This window comes from Brienomyrus brachyistius, chromosome 5, assembly GCF_023856365.1.
Source record: "Brienomyrus brachyistius isolate T26 chromosome 5, BBRACH_0.4, whole genome shotgun sequence".
Taxonomy (NCBI): domain Eukaryota; kingdom Metazoa; phylum Chordata; class Actinopteri; order Osteoglossiformes; family Mormyridae; genus Brienomyrus; species Brienomyrus brachyistius.
The window spans coordinates 39,116,439-39,137,729 of record NC_064537.1 but is presented as its reverse complement, the minus strand read 5'-3'; the positions used below and the strand labels follow the sequence as shown (position 1 = coordinate 39,137,729).

General features: G+C 46.8%; 1 pseudogene; it reads left to right on the top strand.

The window, feature by feature from the left end:
* LOC125742062 (SH3 and multiple ankyrin repeat domains protein 1-like) overlaps positions 1 to 20,247 on the top strand; it is a 71,239-nt pseudogene extending 50,992 nt beyond the window's left edge.
* The last annotated feature ends 1,044 nt before the right edge of the window (positions 20,248 to 21,291 follow it).

Below are 21,291 nucleotides of genomic sequence, written 5' to 3'. Positions count from 1 at the left end.
TTATTTTTGAATAAAGCTGACAATTTCTTTCACATTTAACTTGTCAAGATACATAACATTTGCCATTTAACTCTGTTGCTTTTGCTTCCACAGTCTCAGGTTCTGCTATTGCAGGGGTACATACTACACAGTCAGTCTGCTGTATAAACCTGCCAATCCGGCTGATCACTGTTTCATTTACCAAACATAACACACTGCACATTTTTTCTCGCATTGAATTTTATGTTTAAATAACTGCAGTTACTGAGTTCATATTCATATTTATTGTCGCTTTAGAAAAATAAAACAAAATAATATATTATTTTTTACTATGTATTTTTAAGAATAAAATGTAGCAATTATTTCACCAGAAAGTCCTGTCTCGTGTCCTGTAGGCATCTTCAGGATTATAGTAATTGAGCTCATACATCTTGTAGCTGGTTGTCCTTCTCATCTTTTTCCATCAACACATTGTATAAATGTCCCTGATTAATATTTTAATTTATTTTCATGGCTGTCAAGCCACTTAAAAAAACGTGTAGTTCTTTATCGATAGCCAGATGTGCTGTTTATCTCTGTGTGTATTAATGCGATTTGGGCTAAGAGTGATTCAGGTCATGGACCATGGAACATCTGAACTGGGGGGGGGGGGGGGGGGGGGTTACGGGAGACATAAAGTCATGGAAGACTCAGATATAAACTACTGCCTATGCCTTTTCTCTAAATTGGCAAAATACAATTTTGTGTCTCATGATGCATGTTGACATTTGGCTAATGCTGCCGATGGCATAACATTAAATATACAGTCTAATAAGAAGTAAAATTGTAAAACTCGAGAGTGAGCAATACTATTTGCCTTGCCTAAAAATCATGGATATTTTTAAAGATTTTATCTTTTCTTTAATTACTAATTTATTTTTTGTTCGCCATTCTTCATGATTCCCTAAAAGGTACCTGCCTTACCCCCCTTCCGCAGCCCATGTTTCAGGTAGCCCAAATAAGTGGGTGGATTTCCTGAAGAGGCCCTTTCTACCCCTTAATGCTAAGGGATGAAATTAGAACATAAAAAAAATCCTAAACCCAACCCTGGTACCTGAATAGGGCCCCAACATGTGTTTTTCCAGTCTGACATTGTCTGGAACGTTCTCTAAATGTCACTATGTGCGCTATTGCAGTCAATTACTGTGACCCTGTCCTGGATAAACGCTTATGAAAGGTGAATGTATGGACATGGTAAGCAGTGGCACAGCAGTCATTGTCTGTAATGAAAACTGAAAGTAGCATAAACAAAAGTACAGGGAGAAAAATCACTTCATAATTTATTAAAATGAAAGATAAATTTTTGGATAAATTACAATAAAATCGACTTATTGCCTTTAATAAAATAAAAATGGTTTTAAGATGGAAGTTGTTATAGTTTTATGGTTTTTAAATTAAGTACTTTCATGGAAAGCCATAACAGTGACATTAAAAACCAGTGACATTTGGTGTATGAAGTGGTCCTGTGCTTAAAGGAGCTATTAGCCAAAGGTGGCGATTTCAGGACCGGAGACTACAAATCCAGACCAAGATTTTGTTGCTCTATTTCTGTGAGTCTTTATACTCAACTGGTTGGTTGGAAGAAAACCATGGTCTGGAGTTGTACTCTCTGGACCTGAAATCTCCACCTCTGCTATTAGCAATACAGCTAGAACATGCACACCAGCGCCGCCTATCCAAGTATGTGCTGAGGTACGCCTCAGAGTCATTGCTATTCTGTTAATGTGCCCTATCTAATGCAAGTAGACTTAATTGTAGACTTGAAACGATTTCTTAAGCATGTCACATTTTAAAAAATTAAACGTGGTAAAAGTCAGAGAAAAACAGGCTGAGTGTCTGGAAACCTGAATCTTCTGAACCATCCTGAACTTGTCCAAGCTGGGGGAGAGCAGGGCCCCTCCGCCAATTGCAGGGCTTGTCATTTGACGCAGCACTGACTGTTGGGGGGCCGCGACAGGGCCTCGTACAGGAGACGTGGACACCAGCATAGCCAGCAGGTAGCAATGTGACAGGCGTGTACTCAAAGGCTTACAGATAAGAGCTCCGGCAGATCCAGCACGGCACGGCTAGCCTGCAGTCAAAGCTCCTCCAGTTCAGTCTGCTGTTAAATCTGTACAGGCATCACTTCCGTTTTAACAAGACCTGCATGTTTGTTTGGAGAGCACTACTTCCTGTTTGTAGGTGCATGCTGAGTTCAGCCATTCCATTCATGTAGGAGCACTAATTCTTAAGTCTCCTGAAGTAGAGTTTCTAAGTTACAAGTCTAAAGTGATCATGTTTTCTAGTTCTGGTTATGATGCTTATAACAGTATTCACCATAGAGTAGAAAAGGTGCAATTCAGACTCCCTGAAACGGAGGCTTTGCGGTAATCTGTACTGCTGTGGTAGTGACGAGGAGAACAAGAGATCAGCTTAGTTTTTAAGCATATCTGTGTTGTAGGGCACAGAATTAGCAAGCACAAGTACTGAAGCACAGATCTGAGTCAAAAAGCGAGATCAGATTTCTTAGTTGGATCAACAGCGTTGAAATTGAAACATGGCATCACCTCTTGGAGTTTTAAACTGTCAATTTTTGCATCTAATTGGCATTTTTGGGTCTTTTCTGTTTTTTTGAAAACTAATATGTAAAGTTTTATTAAATTAGTTCTAATATTCTAATATTAAATTAGAATTCTATAATGATCTTTTCCTTCCACCTCATTGTGGTTTGATTGTTTTAATATATGTTTATATATTCTCTGCATACAGATTTGTTTTGAAGATAATTCCTATTCCAGTCATAACTGTTTAACCATAATGATTTTTGGTCACACATGCTGAATTTCATCACATTTTGTGCTCCAGTGCCAGTCAGGAAGAATCAGGGCTGAACCCCAAAAGCTGAATGATTCCATTTTGAGGAATGAGCTCCAATAAGCAACAAAAACCTTTGTTGGTTGGTCTAATGGACGTAGTGCTGGGGAAAGTCCAACAATGGGGAGAGTTGATGGATTAGGCCTCATGTACTGTAAGCTTATTTCAGTCTCCAGGATAAAAACTCTCAGCTGTAACCCAAGACATAGAGATCGAGTATCAGCCGAATGGGTTTGATGCCGAATGGGTTTTCGATGGCTTTATGTTTTTAGCTTTAGCTTTTAGCATCTGATGCATGCGTTTGGGTTCAGTTTCCCTTGCTTTAAATGTAGCATTCCTTATGTAAGGCTTTGTGCACATAAGGGCGTGTTTGCTGTATACGTGTTTGCATTTGTCAGCTGCCATTAGCCAGCCGTCAGCAGTGTGTGCATGAATCCGATGATGGCGTTAAGCCGCTTCTGTATGTGTCTGAAATCAGCACAGTCATAAAATTGGCGATCCCAGTCACTCCTCTCCCCCCTCCCAACATTACCTAATTTTCCCGTTCCCTCTTATATGTCAAATGACACTGGCTGCCCCTCCCCCCTCTCTCATTCACTCCCTTTCTCCATCCCTCCCTCGCTCTCGCACACTCTCTCTCTTTCCCTCTCTCTCACTGTCGCAGTCAAAGAAAAGCGTCTCCCTCCCTCTTTCGCTCGCTCTCTCTCTCTTCCTCTCTCGCTCTGTCTTAAGCATGAAGGGCCTGGGAGTGCTAGGCCCTCTCTCTCTCTCGCTCTGTCTCTCTCTCCTCCTCTCCTCCCCTCTCGCGGCTCTCCCTGGCTGTTCTCTCGCTGGAAGACGAGGAGGAGGAGGAGGAGGGGGGGGAAATGGCGATGGGGGGATGCGGAGAGGGGGATCTATCTCTCCCTCTCTCCCTCTCTTCTTCCTGGCCATCCCTAGGCCCCAAAAACAGGAGCGTTTGGTTCATTTACAGGTAGTGGCTTTTTTTTTTTTCCATGCCGGCTGTGGAGGGAGGGAGAGGGTGATGGAGAGACGGAGAGATGGAGGGCGAGAGGCTGATGCATGTGCGAGGACATGGCTGGATGGAGGAGTACATGTGAGCATGGGGTAGGCCGACGGGCAGCGGTGCGAATCCGTGCATTTTCCGTGTGCGTGTGCGAGTGTGTGTTCGGCTTGGGGAGGCACAGGGGCACCAGCCGGATGCAGGGGCTCGTCTCCATGGCTCCCTTTCCGTGTATTTACTGTGCGAATCCGCTGGGCAGCTTCCCCCGGAATGCCTCTCCCTCCCAACATGTCAGCATGCGGCGTGCGTCTCAGACTGATAGATTCTCTGGGGGGGAATCCGAAATTGATGATATTCTGATTGGCAGATTGCTGGGCTTATAACTGTGTGTGTGTGCGTGTTTGTGTGGATCGGGCTGCGTGGTTTGGGGAACTGCTGTTGGAATAGAGAGATATAGAGGGGAAAAGAGGCGGGAGACGGCATTCTTAAACAGGTATCGATGCTGTTGCTTTGCTTGGTTGGGGGGCGGGTTGGGGCGTGCGTATGTGTCTGTGTGTGTGTTTACAGGATGTGCTCTGTGGAGACACGCAGCTGCTTCCTCTGTATATAAGCCGAACACAGAGCGGAATGCATGAGCGGAGCAGCCTTTGCGCTGCAGTTTGGAAGTGGGCTGATAGGACAGTATGTACAGACGGACAGGAAAAAACGGCAGAGTGAGGCAGGTACTGTAGCAGAGATGCAGGGATACATGCCTCCATCAGAATGGTGCTGAGGGCAAGGAGGCAGGAATAAGGAAGCATCAAGGGAGGATAAAACGATACGGCTCTGTGTTCAGCATTACATGCTTCACACAGGTTTCAAGGATGGACAGACAAACAGTGACACAGGCAGTGTGGACGGGCTGGGAGTTTAATCCGGTGTAATAGCAGTGGGGTCCCCTGGAATATCCCCGTGCATCTTTAAAACTTACCAGTTGCGGGACAAGGGTCTCAGGTTCTTTGGAGAGCAGAAGAAACGCAGAGAGACGGAACCAGAGAGCATGAGACAGATGCTGAGGGGCACTTAATGTGCCAGAGTATGGTGAGATTAGCAGCGTGTTTGGACAGTAAGTTACAGTAGCTGAACACTGTATGCGGCTGGCTTCCGAGCAGGCCAATAGTGTGACTGATACAGCTGATGGTGTTAGTGCCTCAGCCGACTGTGTGACTGCTACAGCTGCCGGTGACACAGCTACAATCGACTGTGTGACTGCTACAGCTGCCGGTGACACAGCTACAATCGACTGTGTGACTGCTACAGCTGCCGGTGACACAGCTACAATCGACTGTGTGACTGCTACAGCTGCTGGCGTCTCAGCTACAGCCGACAGTATGACAGCTACAGCCGACAATGTGACTGCAACAGATGCTGGTGTGACTGCTACAGCTGACTGTGTGACTGTTACAGCCCACAGTGTAACTGCAACAGCTGCTGGTGTGACTGGTACAGCTGCCGGTGTAACTGCTACAACTGCTGCTGTGACTGCTACAGCCGCCGGTGTGACTGCTACAGCCAACACTGTGACTGTTACTGCCAATGGCTGATTGGCACGCTGACTCGCTGATTGACACGTCGGCAAGATGAAAGACAAAGTGACTAAGTGTCTGGTTTGGGAAAGGATAACACCAGAACAAGGAGATGGCAAGGGGAGACAGGGACAAAGCCCTGAGAGGACAGGGCATGGGTGGAACACACCGAACACTTGGATCTTCAGCTGTGAGGTCCACGTAATGGAATATAGCTCCTTAGGAGGTTCTGTGCTGGATTACGCCAGCCACCAGTGAGCTTGGACCAGTGTCCACCTCTTCAGCATTTGTGTTCCTCACTTCCCAGTCTTCTCCAGATCTTTTTTCATACCTTGTACATGAGGCACTGAGACTTTGGGCCCCTTTTATCCCAGGGCTGTTACTGCTCCAAACCTATTATAAACCCATCCTTATCTACTATAGGTCTGGAGTCAGTGTGGCCATTGTGATTGGTCAGCGATCACTGCTGGCATTTCCTGCACAGGTGGTGATGTCACTAGGGAAGGGGGAGAGTGCTGGGCATGTGAGTCGCGTGGCTCTCCCCATACCCCCAACAGTGGGGGGAACCCGAAGGCGTGGCCGCCATCTGCCCGCTAAACTTGCTCGCCGATTCAGCCTTTAAACATTTATCTCCCCCGCGTGGAATGGCATGAAGCGGCCCTGTGCCTGCCGGTTGCAGTGCAGTCAGCCAGCCTTTACAGGACCTCCACCGATGTGCAGGACAGAAGCGAGGTTACCCTCCAACATGCATGCCTCATCTCTCTTTATGGTTCTCAGCCCGGTGGTCAGTGACAGGGTGTCACTCAGTCCTACGGTGAAATGCACGCAGAACTGACTTCCCCTTCCTACACCACTCTCTCCCAGTGACTACATCATCAAAGAGAAGACCGTGCTCCTGCAGAAGAAGGACAACGAGGGCTTTGGCTTTGTGCTGCGGGGTGCCAAAGGTCAGCTGTCCCTCTCACACCGTCCCGCCCCCCTGCCTTCACCCCATGCTGTCCATTGCTCCTCGCCGCCTTTGGCTTCACCTTCTCTCTCATGTTCCTCAAGGCGTGCTGCGATTGCCACAGCGCATACCAATCCTCCATCATCACATGGATATATATTCATAAATGCGCCTCATCACTCTTCCGGCAGGCCCCTTCTCTTCTAATTATCTGCGCTTCTCCCCTCTCTCATTGCATCCTCTCTCTCTCTAGCTCAGACTCCAATCGAGGAGTTTACTCCAACCCCAGCATTCCCGGCGCTGCAGTACCTGGAGTCGGTTGATGAGGGGGGAGTAGCCTGGAGAGCTGGCCTGCGAATGGGAGACTTCCTTATTGAGGTGTGTCTCCAAGGCCTGGTATATCAGACATACCATGGCTTTATAAATGACTCAAAGTAGCATGGCTTTGCAGGCCTCTGGTAAACAATGCAAATACAGCAGCTGTTCATCTGCTAGCATGATTCGTTCACAGAGCTTTTCTTGACTGCCTCTTTTTCTTGACCCTGACATCAACCCAAGGTGAACGGTCACAATGTGGTGAAGGTGGGGCACCGGCAGGTGGTCAACATGATCCGCCAAGGAGGCAACAGCCTCATGGTCAAAGTCGTCATGGTAACGCGCAACCCGGAGATGGAGGAGGCGTCCAGAAAAAAAGGTAAAGGGCTGCCAAGGAACAATGGACATGTGGTTAAATTAGGAGTATGCTTTGCAGTCTTTCAAGGCTGAAATTGTATCAGTAATTATCAAGTAGCAATCATCATTAACTTTAGAACTGAAAGGAGATGTTTCGTTATAGGTTGGTGATACTTTTGTTATCAGAAATAAAGATTATTATACATATTGTACACTTGCAGAATGATTTTATATCAAACATTTTGCATTGTATTGTTATACATCTACAACAATTATCTGTGTTATAATTATGCATGTGAAACATCTGATTTGCCACCCCCATCTCCCGCTTGGTTCTTTATTCCTCTTTCTTGGCAGTTCCCCAGCAGAGTAAGAGACTGACTCCACCTGCAATTGCATTGCGCTCCAAATCCATGACCTCAGAGCTGGAGGAAATGGGTAAGGCACAATGAGGGGGAGGGACGAGACTGAAAAATAACCCAGCAAGCCAGTGACAAAGGGGGGACGGGAGCATCCACAAATGTCATTAGCTAAATGAAAAAGTAAGAGGCTGAAAAGCAGTGAAAGAAGTAGGGTGATAAGATGGATTGGTGAGCCCTTAGTAGGATAGTGGAAGAGAAACGGGGATTGGCCGTAAGGTACACAGAAAGTATAAGGGAGTGGTCAATAATATTGGCCATGTAACGAGCAGGGATCATCTTGAAATTCACATACTTCTGTGAAAGAGTTTTATATTAACCAACAAGGAAATAAAAAGTGAACTGCAGTTTTCAGTGGATTTCACTGTTCTTGCAGAAATTCCACAGTCCCTTCCAGCACCCGTACTGCAGGTAACCCTAATATTGCAACACCCGACTGACCCTGAAATCTCCCCAGCCCAACCAATCCCCCCCTTCATCCCTCTCTACCCACCAACCCACAGCCCAAATGTCATTCCGAAGGACTCCCAATATTCCCCACTAACATCCTGTATCTAAGTGACAGTACGTTGTCCTAGTAACAGAATAGGGAGCAGAAAATCAGCAGGACTTGAGGTGCAACACGCTGGCAGTGGGTGGCACTGTGGCACATCTCTCAGGGGGGCAATTAGCTATGATTATGGAAAGTATGTCACTTCAGATAATCACAGAAGAAAAGCAGTGGTCTTGCAGGAATTCAACTACAGGTGCCGTTTACAGGAGCTGAGTCTTGGAGGCTTGGCCCAGCGAGGTCTCTCAAAGACAGAGTTGTGTTTACAGTCAGCTATGTTTCTTCTTTGTAACATCCTGTGTTATTTCTGGTTGATTCTCCTTTAAGGGCCGTTAAAAGTGTTTCCCATTAACCATGGTATTGATTGTTTTGTCTTACATGTCTCAGAACTTCACTTTCACGTTTCTCCATTCCGGATACTGGATTTAAAGATTGAGGAGTATCATTCCAGTGCTCGGCCCCTTTAAGAGGCAGTTGCCAGATATTTTGCTCCAGCAACCTTGGAGCATCTTGGGGGATGAAGATGAATCTCCTGCAGTGGAATCAGCTGTGCAGAATCCACAATTGCACTCTGACGAATGATACCTCTTTTCTCGAGTCTTTCAATCGGTCCACAGCAGGAAAGTGAGGTTTTGAGTCTGTTTGTGGATGTATTTCAGTACATTATTGACATTCAACCAAACATGTTTATCACACCACAGACTTTGGTTAAGCACATGTATTAACTTTTGCTACATGTTTCGCAGATCACTTAATAAAGAATGAGGATTTTCATTATGAAACTGCTAGGCTGAACCTCTGCAGTATATGGTGCATTACCTATGCTTAGGAGAATCTTCCAGAATCCATAAGTCCCCCATTTCACTGCACTCCTGTCCAGCACGCCCTGCCTCTGAGGCAGGCTGGCCTCCCCATCAAACATACTATTAAATGCTACATGCCAACACTATGACCTAAGGCGGTGTTGAGGCAGCGTAGCAGTTAAGCCCTTGACCCACAATGCTAATGCGGTAATGAGGCAGCCTCTACCAAAAGCCAGCCACTACCCCCCACTCCAGATATCGGCGTGTTAGAATGCACATCACACCATCCACTCTCGACACGTGACACGTACACCAGACCTGTGTGCAGCTCGCAGTGACCGGGACAAAAACAGAAGCAAAGGAAAAAATTAAAAATCACATGAACCCCACTGGTATCCCCATGGGCAAAAACAATCTATGTGTGACTCAAAACTCATCTTTTCTATTTCTGTTCCTGCTGCATGGACATCTAATAGTGGAGAAAGGTGAGAGAGATACACCTGTTTTGCGATAGATTACACCTCATCTGAACGGAAAGCATGTAGCCATCCACTCTCACATGTACAAGTTAGCACTGCTAACGCAATAATCTGAATGTTTACACTAATCGGAAATACGGGGGCTCGTAGCAATACTTCAATTAAATCCTTCTCCATTTTGGATGTTGCAGCTGCCTCTCCTTGGAAGAAAAAAGCAGGTGACGATGGCTACTCCCTCCATTATCTATTCATGTGCTCTGTTCGTAGATCCCTTGTGTTTGTGTGTGCGTGTGCACAGTGATAATATTTAACGCCGTCCTTGTTTAACTTATAAAACGTAAGAAGTTTCTGTCATTTCAGAATTCGAGGCTTCGCAGGTTTCGGAGAAGAAGAGGACGGTCTATCAGATGGCATTAAGTAAGAGTACAGACAAATTTACTGCTCGAGTGCTTGCCAGGCCCTGTATTGGACAGGAAGATGCGTGGACGGACTCTGTACTTCCTTCCCTCACAGATAAGCTAGATGAGATCCTGGCGGCTGCCCAGCAGACTATCAGCACTTCTGAAGGACAAGGGCCACGGCCTCATGGTGGAAAGCGAGACAAGAACAGAGGCATCTACTCCAATGAAGTATAGCACACATTTTACTCTAATCCTGTGTGGTTTGTTTAGGGCAGGGTTTCACAAAGTCCAGACCGCAGTCTGGATGAGGACCGAACCGCAAATTAATCTGGACCCAATGCACCTTAAGAATCAATATGGTTAACGTAAAAAGGCTTAACATGGTTTGAAGTTCAAAAATACAATGTAGAATCACCAAACTCCGTACCAATATAATTCGTCAAACCCCTCCCCCCCATGACAGACAGTCGAAACAATAAACGAGCGTGAAAAAGTACCCATTGTTGTTATATATTGGTGTCCATATGGAAGATTATTGTTTATTTCTTAAAGTTGAAATGCTGTCTTGTTATTGAAAATCAATCCGGACCTCTGAACTAAAAGCTGATGTGGACCTTTGACCAAAAACTTTGAGAACTTCTGGTTTAGGATTTAGGCTCCTGCGTACAGTCTCCGGCATCTTCCTAACACTCCTTTGGCTGCACGTAACTTTATAATTCATGGGTCTGTTTTCGCTATGCTACAAATCGGAATGTCACACCATTGTGAGTCTGTGCCAGGCAGCATGACAGTCCCCACAGAGAAAGCCAGATCTTGGAGTGTCAGACAGACAAGTTCCCCTGCAATACTTGTTCGCCAAATATGGTTTGACTACTACTCTGCAAAGTTTACTATGAGACCTTCTAACTCCTTGCAAGTCAACAGAAGAGCAGACGAGATGAATTAAATATAGAGGCAGCTCCTGACTCATGTAAAGTCAACTTGCCTAAATCCAAACTTATGCCCAAGATATCTGAGAGATTAAGGAAGCGCTAATGCAAAAAGTCGGCGTACACCTGCGAATTTACACTTTATCTTTTCATTTATTTAATGTGTTCTTTATTATGTATTAGTAGTAAATTTATTGATTATGTGTTTTTTGCTATAAGGTGTCTTGAATGGAATGGGGGGGTATAGTTTATGGAACGGATTACTTACATCGGTCAAGAACTGCCTGTACTTGCATGAGGATGTGAATGTCAGGCCTTGTCCATGTTTCCTCTTTAGGTAATTTATGTTAGCATTTCCACTGACTGCGTTTATTTTTTTCCCTGTCTGTTGCTTCTTTTCAGCAGGCAAATTACGACCAATCAGGAGTCGGCATGATGTCATCGGGATCAGGGTTTGGCTATGACCGAGCACAATTAATGTCAGGCCATGCTCCACAGCACGGTATGATGCTGCGACAGAAATCCATCGGTGAGGTTGTCTGTTTATCTGTCTGTCCGTCCTTGGTCCGTACTTCACTGTACTGTTCTGCGTGACTGTGCTATACGATACGTAAGGCTCCAGTCTGCTTTGTCTGTACCGTTTTGTGCTCTGTGTCTCTACTGTACAGCCGTGTACAGTAAAGGTCAGTACTGTCTAGGACAGTACTGGGCTGGACTGTACTCATCTGTATGTCTGTCTGTTGCGACAGATATACAGACGCCAGAGCAAACTCACTGAAGCTGTGGTGCAGACAAACCCACGTAGGCATAGCAAGGGCACGAAGGAACATGCAGCTCACTTAAGTGCAATTTAACAAAGAACGAACCAAGACCAAAAGACATGGACAGACAGATACCAGCATAGTCCCAGTGGTAGAATTCAAAATGAGTGATGAGTTTGGTTTGACATCATTGGCGCCCTGTAAGTCGTCATGGTCCAGCTGGCTGCTAGCTCCTCCTTTTTCGAGATGTTTCTCAGAGTCCTATCTAGTCGTTATACTTCGCTTTCGAGTATGTGCATTCTTACTCTCTGCACTTGGCTTTGCTCCAGGTGTTACAGAGGAGGAGAAGCAGTACCTTCACCCTCCGGCTATGAAGTTCTCACGCAGCCTATCGGTTCCTGGCTCTGATGACATCCCTCCGCCCCCCACCACTGCCCCACCTGACCCTCCTTTCTCTGCAGGGCCCTCCTTGGGCTGGAGAGGGAAACAGCTGCAGAAACAGCCCTCAGTTTCGGTGTCCCAGGCTTCCACGTCGTCGCAATACCAGCTCTACTCGCAGGCAGTCCACTATTCCCAGACAGGCCGTGGAGGGCCGGGTGGCGGCAGCGGGGGTGTGGACCATGCAGCCCCTTTCTCCCACCCTTCGTCGCACCCCTCCCACCCTCAGCCGAGTCGGCCCACTCGCAAAGGCAGCATGTACGTTGGAGAATCTGTAGGAGCCGCAGCAGGGAGGGCGGCAGTTTTGAGGAGGGGCTACAGCAATGCCGTCCCCCCATCCAGCGTGGCTCCCATGAGCCAGCAGCAGCCGTCTGTGCAGAGCCAGGCCTCCCAGCAGCCAGTGTCCCGCATGGACAGGGGCGGAGCAGGCCAGGCGGGGTGGCGGGGGTGCACCCAAAGGAGGTGCCAGGAGAGGAAAGGGCCACTTAGTCAAACAGTCCAAAGTTGAGAACCAGACACCCACGCACGCTCTCAAGTCCCAAGTTCCTGTGGAAAAAAGCTCCATCCCCATCCCGACCATCATTGTTAAGGCACCTTCCACGAGCAGCAGCGGCCGGAGCAGCCAGGGCAGCAGTGTGGATGCAGAGCCACCACCAGACACTGAAGCCAAACCATCGCCCGGAGAGCCCGCCGAGCCCCCAACATCCACCCCCAGCCCTGCGGCGGGATCGACTCCAGCAAACCCCGTCCCCTCATCCACCTTCCGACCTTCTCTCCCATCCCTCCGTGCCCAGGAGAGTGTGGATTTCACCAGTCAGTTCGGGGCAGCCATAGTTGGGGCGGCCCGCAGGGACAGGGAGCGATTCCACGAAGCACGAAGGAAGAGCGCGTCCTTCTTCATCTCAGCTGAGGATGAGGTTGGATTGGGATTGGGTGGAGGGAGGACCCCGACAACGCAGCAGCACAGCGCCCAGATGGAGAACCCGTCCCCCCGCCTGCGCCCATCCAAATCCATTGACGAGGGCATGTTCTCTGGAGACACCTTCATCCATCATGCACGCAGCATGCCCCCCGCATTCGGGCTCCCGGAATATTCTACGCCAGCACCCGCTGGTGACTACCAGCCCAAATCTGTACCAACTGATTTCTATCGGGCAGGGAAACAGCCAGCTACCACCTTCATCCACCCATTGACTGGGAAGGTTCTGGATCCCTCTTCCCCACTTGGCCTGGCCCTGGCTGCTAGGGAGAGGGCCCTAAAAGATGATGGGAGGATGCGCAGGGAGAGGGGCGAGCACCACTTTGGGCGCCAGCTCTCCAGTGTCGGGGCCTTCCCGTCTATCGCCACCTCACCATCCCTGCTACCCCACATCGCCTCCTCCTCGACCGCCTCGGTTTCCCAGTCCTCCAGCTCCTCTTACCTCGTCACATCTTCCTCTCTCGCTGCCACCACCTCCACACCGGGCCGCCCACCTTCCCCGAGGATATACCGTAGTGGAGGGGTGTGGGATGAGGAGGGCAGTGAGAAGGAGAAAGAAGTGGGACCCAGGGAGGGGTTGAGAGTGCGATTTTCAGAAGATAAGCCAATCCACACACATCATTACCAGTCGCAGAACTATCAGCTAGGCTACAGGGAGCGGGAGAGGGAGGCGTACGGGAAGAAGCCGGAGCAGCAGGCTTCCCAGCTGCAATCCCAATCCTCTTCCCATCAAGCCCCACCACAGAGACCCACTTTCTTGCGCATGGAAAGTGACACCAATGCCTCGATCCTCTCTGTGACTCCCCCCTCCCCTCCCCCGGTGGCCCCAGCCCCCACAAAGGGCAGCGAAGGAGGAGAAAATGGAGGCTTGGGTTTGATGGTACTTCCGCCTCCTGCCCCCTCAGTAGACATAGATGATGAGTTTGTTTTCGCTGACCCCTTGCCTCCACCTCTACAATTCGCCAATAGCTTTGATAGGGGTCTGGGAGGAATGTCAGGGTATGGTCATCAGGGAGGAATGATTACCAGTAACCTACACGCTTCCATAAAGCCTCCACCACCTCCTCCTCCCCCTCCACCTCCTCCCCCACCTCCATCAGGACAAAAAGAGCCTTTCATAGGAAGTTTTCCTTCCCACACGCCACTTACATCCCCCCAGGCGGGGGATTCCACCACATCCAGCCTTACGTCCTATGACAGTGAGGTAGCCAACCTAACCCAATCAGCCCTCTCCCCTTCCTCCTCCTCCTCCCGCCCTTTAGCTCCACCATCACCCTCCACCCTCCAGCCATCTCTGTCAGAATCGTCAGCCCCTGCTTCGATCTCTCCTCCCACCACCTCCACCTTCCATAGACCCCTATCTGTCAGTCACTCTCACCATCTCTACAACAGCACACAGAATGCGGGACACTCCTCTCCCACCCCTCCCCCTCTTTCTGCTCCTTCCACGACCACCGTAGTGGTCCGCAGTCCCACCCCCACAGCCAATTCTGCCCAAGACAGGGGGATATCTGTTGCGACCACGACTGTGAGCTATGTGAGCACCACCCCAACCTCAACTGCACCTACACCCACCACAACCACCCTTATGCACTTGGAGCATGCGGCAACCACTACCGCAAGTGCGGGTGGGGGCAAGACCATCGACCAAACCCACACTTCCGCCAAAAGTGGGGAGTCCCTGGAGACCGTGGTAGATTCTGGGATTGAGGAGCTGGACAGTCGCAGCAGTAGTGACCACCATCTGGACAACATCTTAGGGATGGGAGGAATGAGAGGGGAAAAGGGAGAAAGAATAGGGGGGGTGCCAGGGGACAGGGGCAGTGGCATCCTCGATTCCTATATGACTTATTTAGATGGGCAAACGTTTGAGATGCACAACTCAAAGACAGCGCCCTCTACCTACCCAAAAGTACAGCGCTACAAGGAAGGTGGGAGGTCGGTGCCAGACCTTCATCGACAGACCAACACTGCGCCGCCCTCCTTTCACACCCAAAGACAGAGAGAGGAAGTGGCCGAGGAAGTCTTAGAAGGCGAGGAAGTCAATGAGGAAGAGAATGGACATGAGGGCTATAGAGTTCGGGAGAGCCAGAGCTTGGGGACTCATTCCTCCCTCTATATTGAGAGGCCTCGGACACCAGAGCTAAAACCCCTCTGGGGAGAAGGGGGCACTGGGGGGGGGCCTGAAGGCACAGGAGAAGAGGGGACGCACGGGGGTGTTGTATTTCTGGAAGGACGGAAATTGCACCCCCCTCTCTCAAGTATGAAAGCCAGCATCATCAACGAACTGAGTTCCAAGCTGCAGCAGATGGGCAACAAAAGCATGGAGGGCTGGGGAGGACAGAGGTCCCTGGCTAGACACAGGTACGGCTGCTCGCGGTCTGTGGCTCCACTTGGTGTTGGACATCTGTATCATATGTCTAAATGTCCTTGTTGAAAGTCATGTATGTCCAGGTAGATTTGTCACTCCTCAGTGTTTTCCTTGCAGTCTCGAGCATGTATGTTTGTGAAAGATGTCTCTCATGCTCTGGACAGGTTTGCTTTTACTTGTGTTTCTGTGACCTACTGCAAAGTCTTGGTGTCCTGTCCTGCATCCCATACGCTGGGCGTGTCTGTTTACTCTATTTGTGACTGGTGTGGATAAGCCCTGTGTGTCATCATTAAAACAGCACTGAGTCACTTCCCCCCTGCTACACTGTGACTGAGTCAACAGTGTGTCAGCACAATGTATGACTCCCCTCTCGAAATATCTGTCCCCTGTGCTTCGGCATCTGATATTTTTCTAGATTCTTCTTTTTCTTTTTGTACTGTTCTACATGCAATATACAGTATATTTTGTCACTGGGCACCAAGAAGAATCCACAGACAAATGGATAGTCTTTGGTCATATGTAGGGATTATATACAAAAATGTGTGTGTGAGTACGGATTTAAGCCTCCTCTCTTTCCGGTAATCGTCAATACCGTTCTTGTCTGTCTGCCTGTGCCTCAAACAGCAAGGTTACTCAGGGATTCTCTCTGTCTTCCTCCTGCTCTTGCTCAGCTGTTTTATTCGATGTCAGTGCAGAGGAGCTGTGTTCCTCAATGAAAAGCTACTGAACTCCTGCCCTCTGTCTTTCGTCCAGGTTCTCTGAAGACTCCTCCTCGGCCCTGAGCCCTCCAACCCCCACAGCTCGTTCCCCCTCTCCACTGCCCACCTCTCCCACTCTAACTCCCCAGCCAGCCCTGTCCCCAACGCCCTCGCCCTCCCCATCATCTCAGCCATCGCTCTACCCCAACTGGGCCCGCTCTCCGTCCCCGCAGCCCCCTACCGCACGCTCCCAGTCCCCACAAACCCACTCCCCCCTGTCCCCCTCCTACTCCCCATACCCTACCTCTCCCAAGCACAGACACTCATACCGAAGCAAGGCCTTGGAATTCCAGTTCGCCCCAAGCCGGGAATCCAGAAGGTCTGAGTCTCACAGCCATTCCCACCACTTACAGCGCCGCCGTGCACCCAGCCCACTTATCTCTTTGTCTGATAGGCCAAAGCTTGGCCCCCCTCGTCCTTCCTCTCTTCCGATTCTTCCTACAACACCCTTATATGGCAGCCCCTATGAATTAAGGGGTTCCATCACCCCGCCGTCGCCAGCCAATCCCCTGGGAGACCCCTACTTCTCACCTTCACCGCCTCTCTTTGCTCCCTCCGGGGCGCCCCCTCCCAATTCCTCACTGGTGGTCTCCCGCTCCCTCTCCCCAACCCAATTCCTATCAGGCACGTCCTCTCCTCCGCTGCATCCGCTCCCGCCGCCAGCTTGCCTCAGCTATCCGCACCTGCCCCTGCCTCCGTCCACCAAGCCCTTTGCCTCCAAGCCTCTCCCGTACTGGACGAAATACGACGTTGCCGACTGGCTGGGCTATCTGAACTTGGGAGAGCACAGGGAGAAGTTCTTGGACAATGAGATCGACGGCACGCACCTCCCCTCCCTCACCAAGGAGGACTACCTGGACCTGGGGGTGACCCGTGTTGGTCACCGCATGAATATCGAGCGAGCATTGAAAAGGCTGATGGACAGGTGAGATAAAGATGTAGGACAGAGAACAGAGATTAGTGGGAAAGAAGAGGAAAATAAAGAAAAGACAAGGAAAAGGGAAGGGCAACGACGGAGGAAGAGAGTTCTGTAGCTTGTTTCTTTGAAAGCATGTCCTCTTGTGGTGTATTTTGTCAGAATTATCATTGAGTCCCAAGGTCACACCATGTCCATCACCTTGTGTATGCTCTTTGTTGTCCATCACCTTTTGTGTACTTTTTGTTGTCCATCACCTTGTATATACTATTTGTTGTCCATCTCGTGCTCTGTTTATTCATATCAATTGTTTCTCTCTGCATTCCTTCATAGGCTCTCTTCACCATTCCCTGTCTCTGCTCTACCCCCCCGAGAGGGTCAGACCGATCGAAGGAGAAGCGAAGAGACATGAAGCCAAGAAGACATAGTGAAAGAGAAGGGGATGAGGAAAAGAATGGAGAGAGAGCAAGAGAGAGAGAGAGAGAAAGAAAGAGATCACAACTGTAAATATTGGATTGGCAGACCGTTGGAAGCATGGTTTACTGTCACTGACAGTAGCGGATTAATAAAAAGAGAAGAAAAAGAGAAGAGCAGATGGGAAAAGAGAGGAAGAGAAGCGAAGGGTTGGGTGGACGTGTGTACCACAGACAGACTTGTGTGCACAAATCACGACACAGCACACACACAGAGACACACACTCACACAGAGGTACAATGTCATTTAAAAATACACTAAACACACTAACATATGAACAGACTTAAATAAATGTTAAATTACATGACATATTTGAACAGTAACATTTTGAGAAATATAGATGTATATATATATAAAACTAAAAAGTTTTACAGCCAGACCTTTTGATCTCACTTATTTGTAAGTTTAGGAGGAGAATGGCAACTTTTGTGCTTGAGAGTGTGAGAAAGAAAAAGAGTGGAGATAAAAGTATTAACAAACAGCTACATGCCTTGGCCCCCACGCCTGTTCAATTCAATCATGTTTTCACACTCTCCTATTTTTCTGGTTTGATTTTGGCCACTTTCCCTGTTACTAGGGAAATAAACACTGCATTGTGGAGGTACTTGTGTACTTGCTTTTTTCCCACTCAGTGACAACATCCCAGCTGGTGCAGAGCTCTGTATAGGAGACTCCACTGCTGGCAAGAACTACCGTTTGATAACTCCTATTTGACTAGAAACTGACCTCCTCTCAGTAAACTGTGCCGCTTGCCACAGAACCCTTATCAACCACGACTTTATCTATAAGACATCTCAGTAGGCTCTCATATTTGTTACATTTATGTTTTGACACACAAAAGCAGCTCCCCATACACAGAGACAAGCGCAGAGTCACACCTGCGGACGCTGGAGGAAGCGGGAGTGTGCAGACGTACATGGGAAGTTGTTGATAAACTGGGAGGCGCCTCAAAACGATCACCAAGGAGACTTTTTAAAGTCACATTTTTTAGAGAAAAAATGCCGCAAAATTATATTGACAATAAAGGCAAACTACAGACTGCTGTAACATCAAAGCGACGGCTGCACCTACAGCAAGAAGGAGGACAATTATGAAACTTTTAATTGGAGAGAGAGAGAGAGAAGTGGGACATTTGGGAGAAGAGACTTATAAGACTATTGCTCCCTTACCCACTCTATCCAGCCCTTCCAAAAAAACTCTTTATAAGGAAATTAAACAACTGAACAAATTATTATGGGTGAATGAATGAACAAATGGATGAATGAACGACTGAGTGAATATATATTTGCATCTGAGTTGAAATGCTGATTGTTAAGCAGTTTAAGTGGAATAAGCATCTTGTCATTCATATAATGAGAATTATTATTACTGTCATTATTATTATCACCTTCATAAATGTTACTGCCATTACTGTTCACTGCGGTTCCATTGCTATTCGTCGAAGAAATTAATTTTGTATCATTTTTGAGTTATAGTCCCTCCCATGAACCTATAAACTTCCAGCATGATTGGGCAAAACAATTTCACGGTGATTTAAAACTGAATAGGGTAGGGGACACAGCAGGTATGACATACAGTTTATTTACGATAGTGTAATTGCAAATGAGAGTTAAGTTTGTGCAGCCTATATGTGAATGGTTGCCAGGTTTCGTCAATAGCAACAGGATTTATGAAGTATATATTTATTCTGTACTCTTTTATATAGAGCTGTCTGCTATCTCAAATTCAAAGAAAAAACCTTTTGCTAGTTTTAGAAAAAAAAAAAAGCAGGTATGCAGACGGATGGTGACGGCTTGATTTTGCGCAGTCCCAGATGTTCGACACACGGAGGATTCACTTCTCCTTCGCCCATCTTTTCAGTTTTTATTCTCCCTTATTTGTTAGAGATATCAAATCAACAAGGGCTCTACTACCTTCCAGGTCTGTTGGTTTACGTTTAATCTTCTGAGTTCTTTCTTGCCAACTTTCTTCATCCTGCAAACCCACAGACTTTGTGGGCCAGCCTTCAGAGGCACTTTCATATGGGGGGGGGGGTTCCTGTTTATTTTTTATATTTTTATGGTCTGTTGAAAAAGGATGAAGGTGGCCCATTTCACATGCTATAAACATGAATTCAAAACAATTGGGTAAAATATGCTACTGCTTCCTAAATATAATGCCACTGACACATTCATGACAATAGTTATAATAACAATCATGATAACAGCTAGCATTATAAAAGTTTTATAGAATCTCTGTCTTCCAGATGTTTGAACATGAAGCAAATGTACACTTTGTTCATTTACTGAAATGCTTTCTACACAACTTGCTCTAGTCCCTCTGTTATCTGTCTCTCTCTCTCTTTCACAGCAACATACAGTGTGTCTGGGCCACCCTGCTATTCTTTTGGATCTCAGCTCTCTCTCTCCAATCCTGCACAGTCACAGTGAAGTATCGATGGCCATGCCTTTACTTTCCATTTATTCATCTTCCTTTAAGTTAATTTTAATCATTATATATTGTTATTCAGTTGCTGTAGTCCAGGTCTAAATATAAGACCTTGTAATAATTGAAAATAATTATCACCACTTACTTCAGTTAGATATTGTCAGAATGGAGTATGAAAGGGTTTACTGGTCAATATTTATTACACTAAATATGTAAGTCAAACCAGGTATCAACGCTACGCAAGTATGAGAGAGTATCATTGTGATGAAGGGATTGGCCAGAGAGTATAGAAAGCATTACTGTTTCACTTAAAAGAATATTTTAAAATTGTAAAGAAACAAATATCATACAATATGAAAACATGAGATATTATTTGGAGATATATATATAATGTATATGTGATTCACATATACACATATGCCTACACATACAGTATATGAATTACTGTTTTAAGAGATGAAAAATAATGGTTATATAATATTAGTATTATAATAAAGATGCTGAAATAAAATGAATAACTGGTTCTTTTCATTACGTCCTTCTTCACCGAATTTCTTTCCTACACCTTTTCCTGGCAGCACGGGCTGCTCCTTGACACTCTTAGCAGACGCTTGTCCCTGTGACGCTTGTCATAAGACTTTTGTTCTGCTACCTGCTTAATCAATGAAAGTTAAAAATATAAACAGAGGGACATGAAGATTATCTGTTTTTCTTAGAAATTGCTTGTAAGTTTTCCAGAGCTATTCACCAGATGGTGGTTCCCTTGAGCAAAATGTCATTTAACAACATAACTTTAGATACATAGTTCTTATTAAGTCTGTGATTAAAACTGAATAACTGTACAAGATCTTTTCACCCAGTCGTTCAAATACCAGTAATTACAATTGTGATGTAAAATGACCAAGCCACTGATTTTAAGCGATTCACTGGTTTATTAAAACGTGTCCTTTTATGAAGGTAATATTAATTATTAGAATCTTCATTATTATTAGAATCTTTGTGCACAAAATGTCTAACTTTATTATTTTATTAATAAATTATCACGTTTATGGTCCAGTACAATTTGTTATCCTGAAGATACTGCATTTTAGCAATGAGATCAAACAAAATAACTGCAGGCTAATGTTACTGAGAAATGACAAGTTAATGCAACTAATTGGTATGGCCTGCCAAAAGAGAAAAGTAATATAGAGAGATTGAACTTTATGGCAAAGAGTGTCTATGAAATAATACACAAATGTTTGTAAAGTCTACCATAGTGCTGCTAATCATTCATCTGCAGTGGCCTGTACTACGAAGTGGGGTTACTGGCTTATCGGGGTAACTTGTTGGATTTAAGGTACCACAATTCAAATGGACTTCATATTCATTCACTTACATTTTTCCCAGACTACCTTAAATCCGACAAGTTACCCCGATAAGCCAGTAACCCCACTTCGTAGTACAGGCCGCAGGCCTGTAGCTCTTCTGATGATCTCACCAGGTTCATCAGCAAACTAGTCAAGTAAACAAGGCGAAATCATTCAACT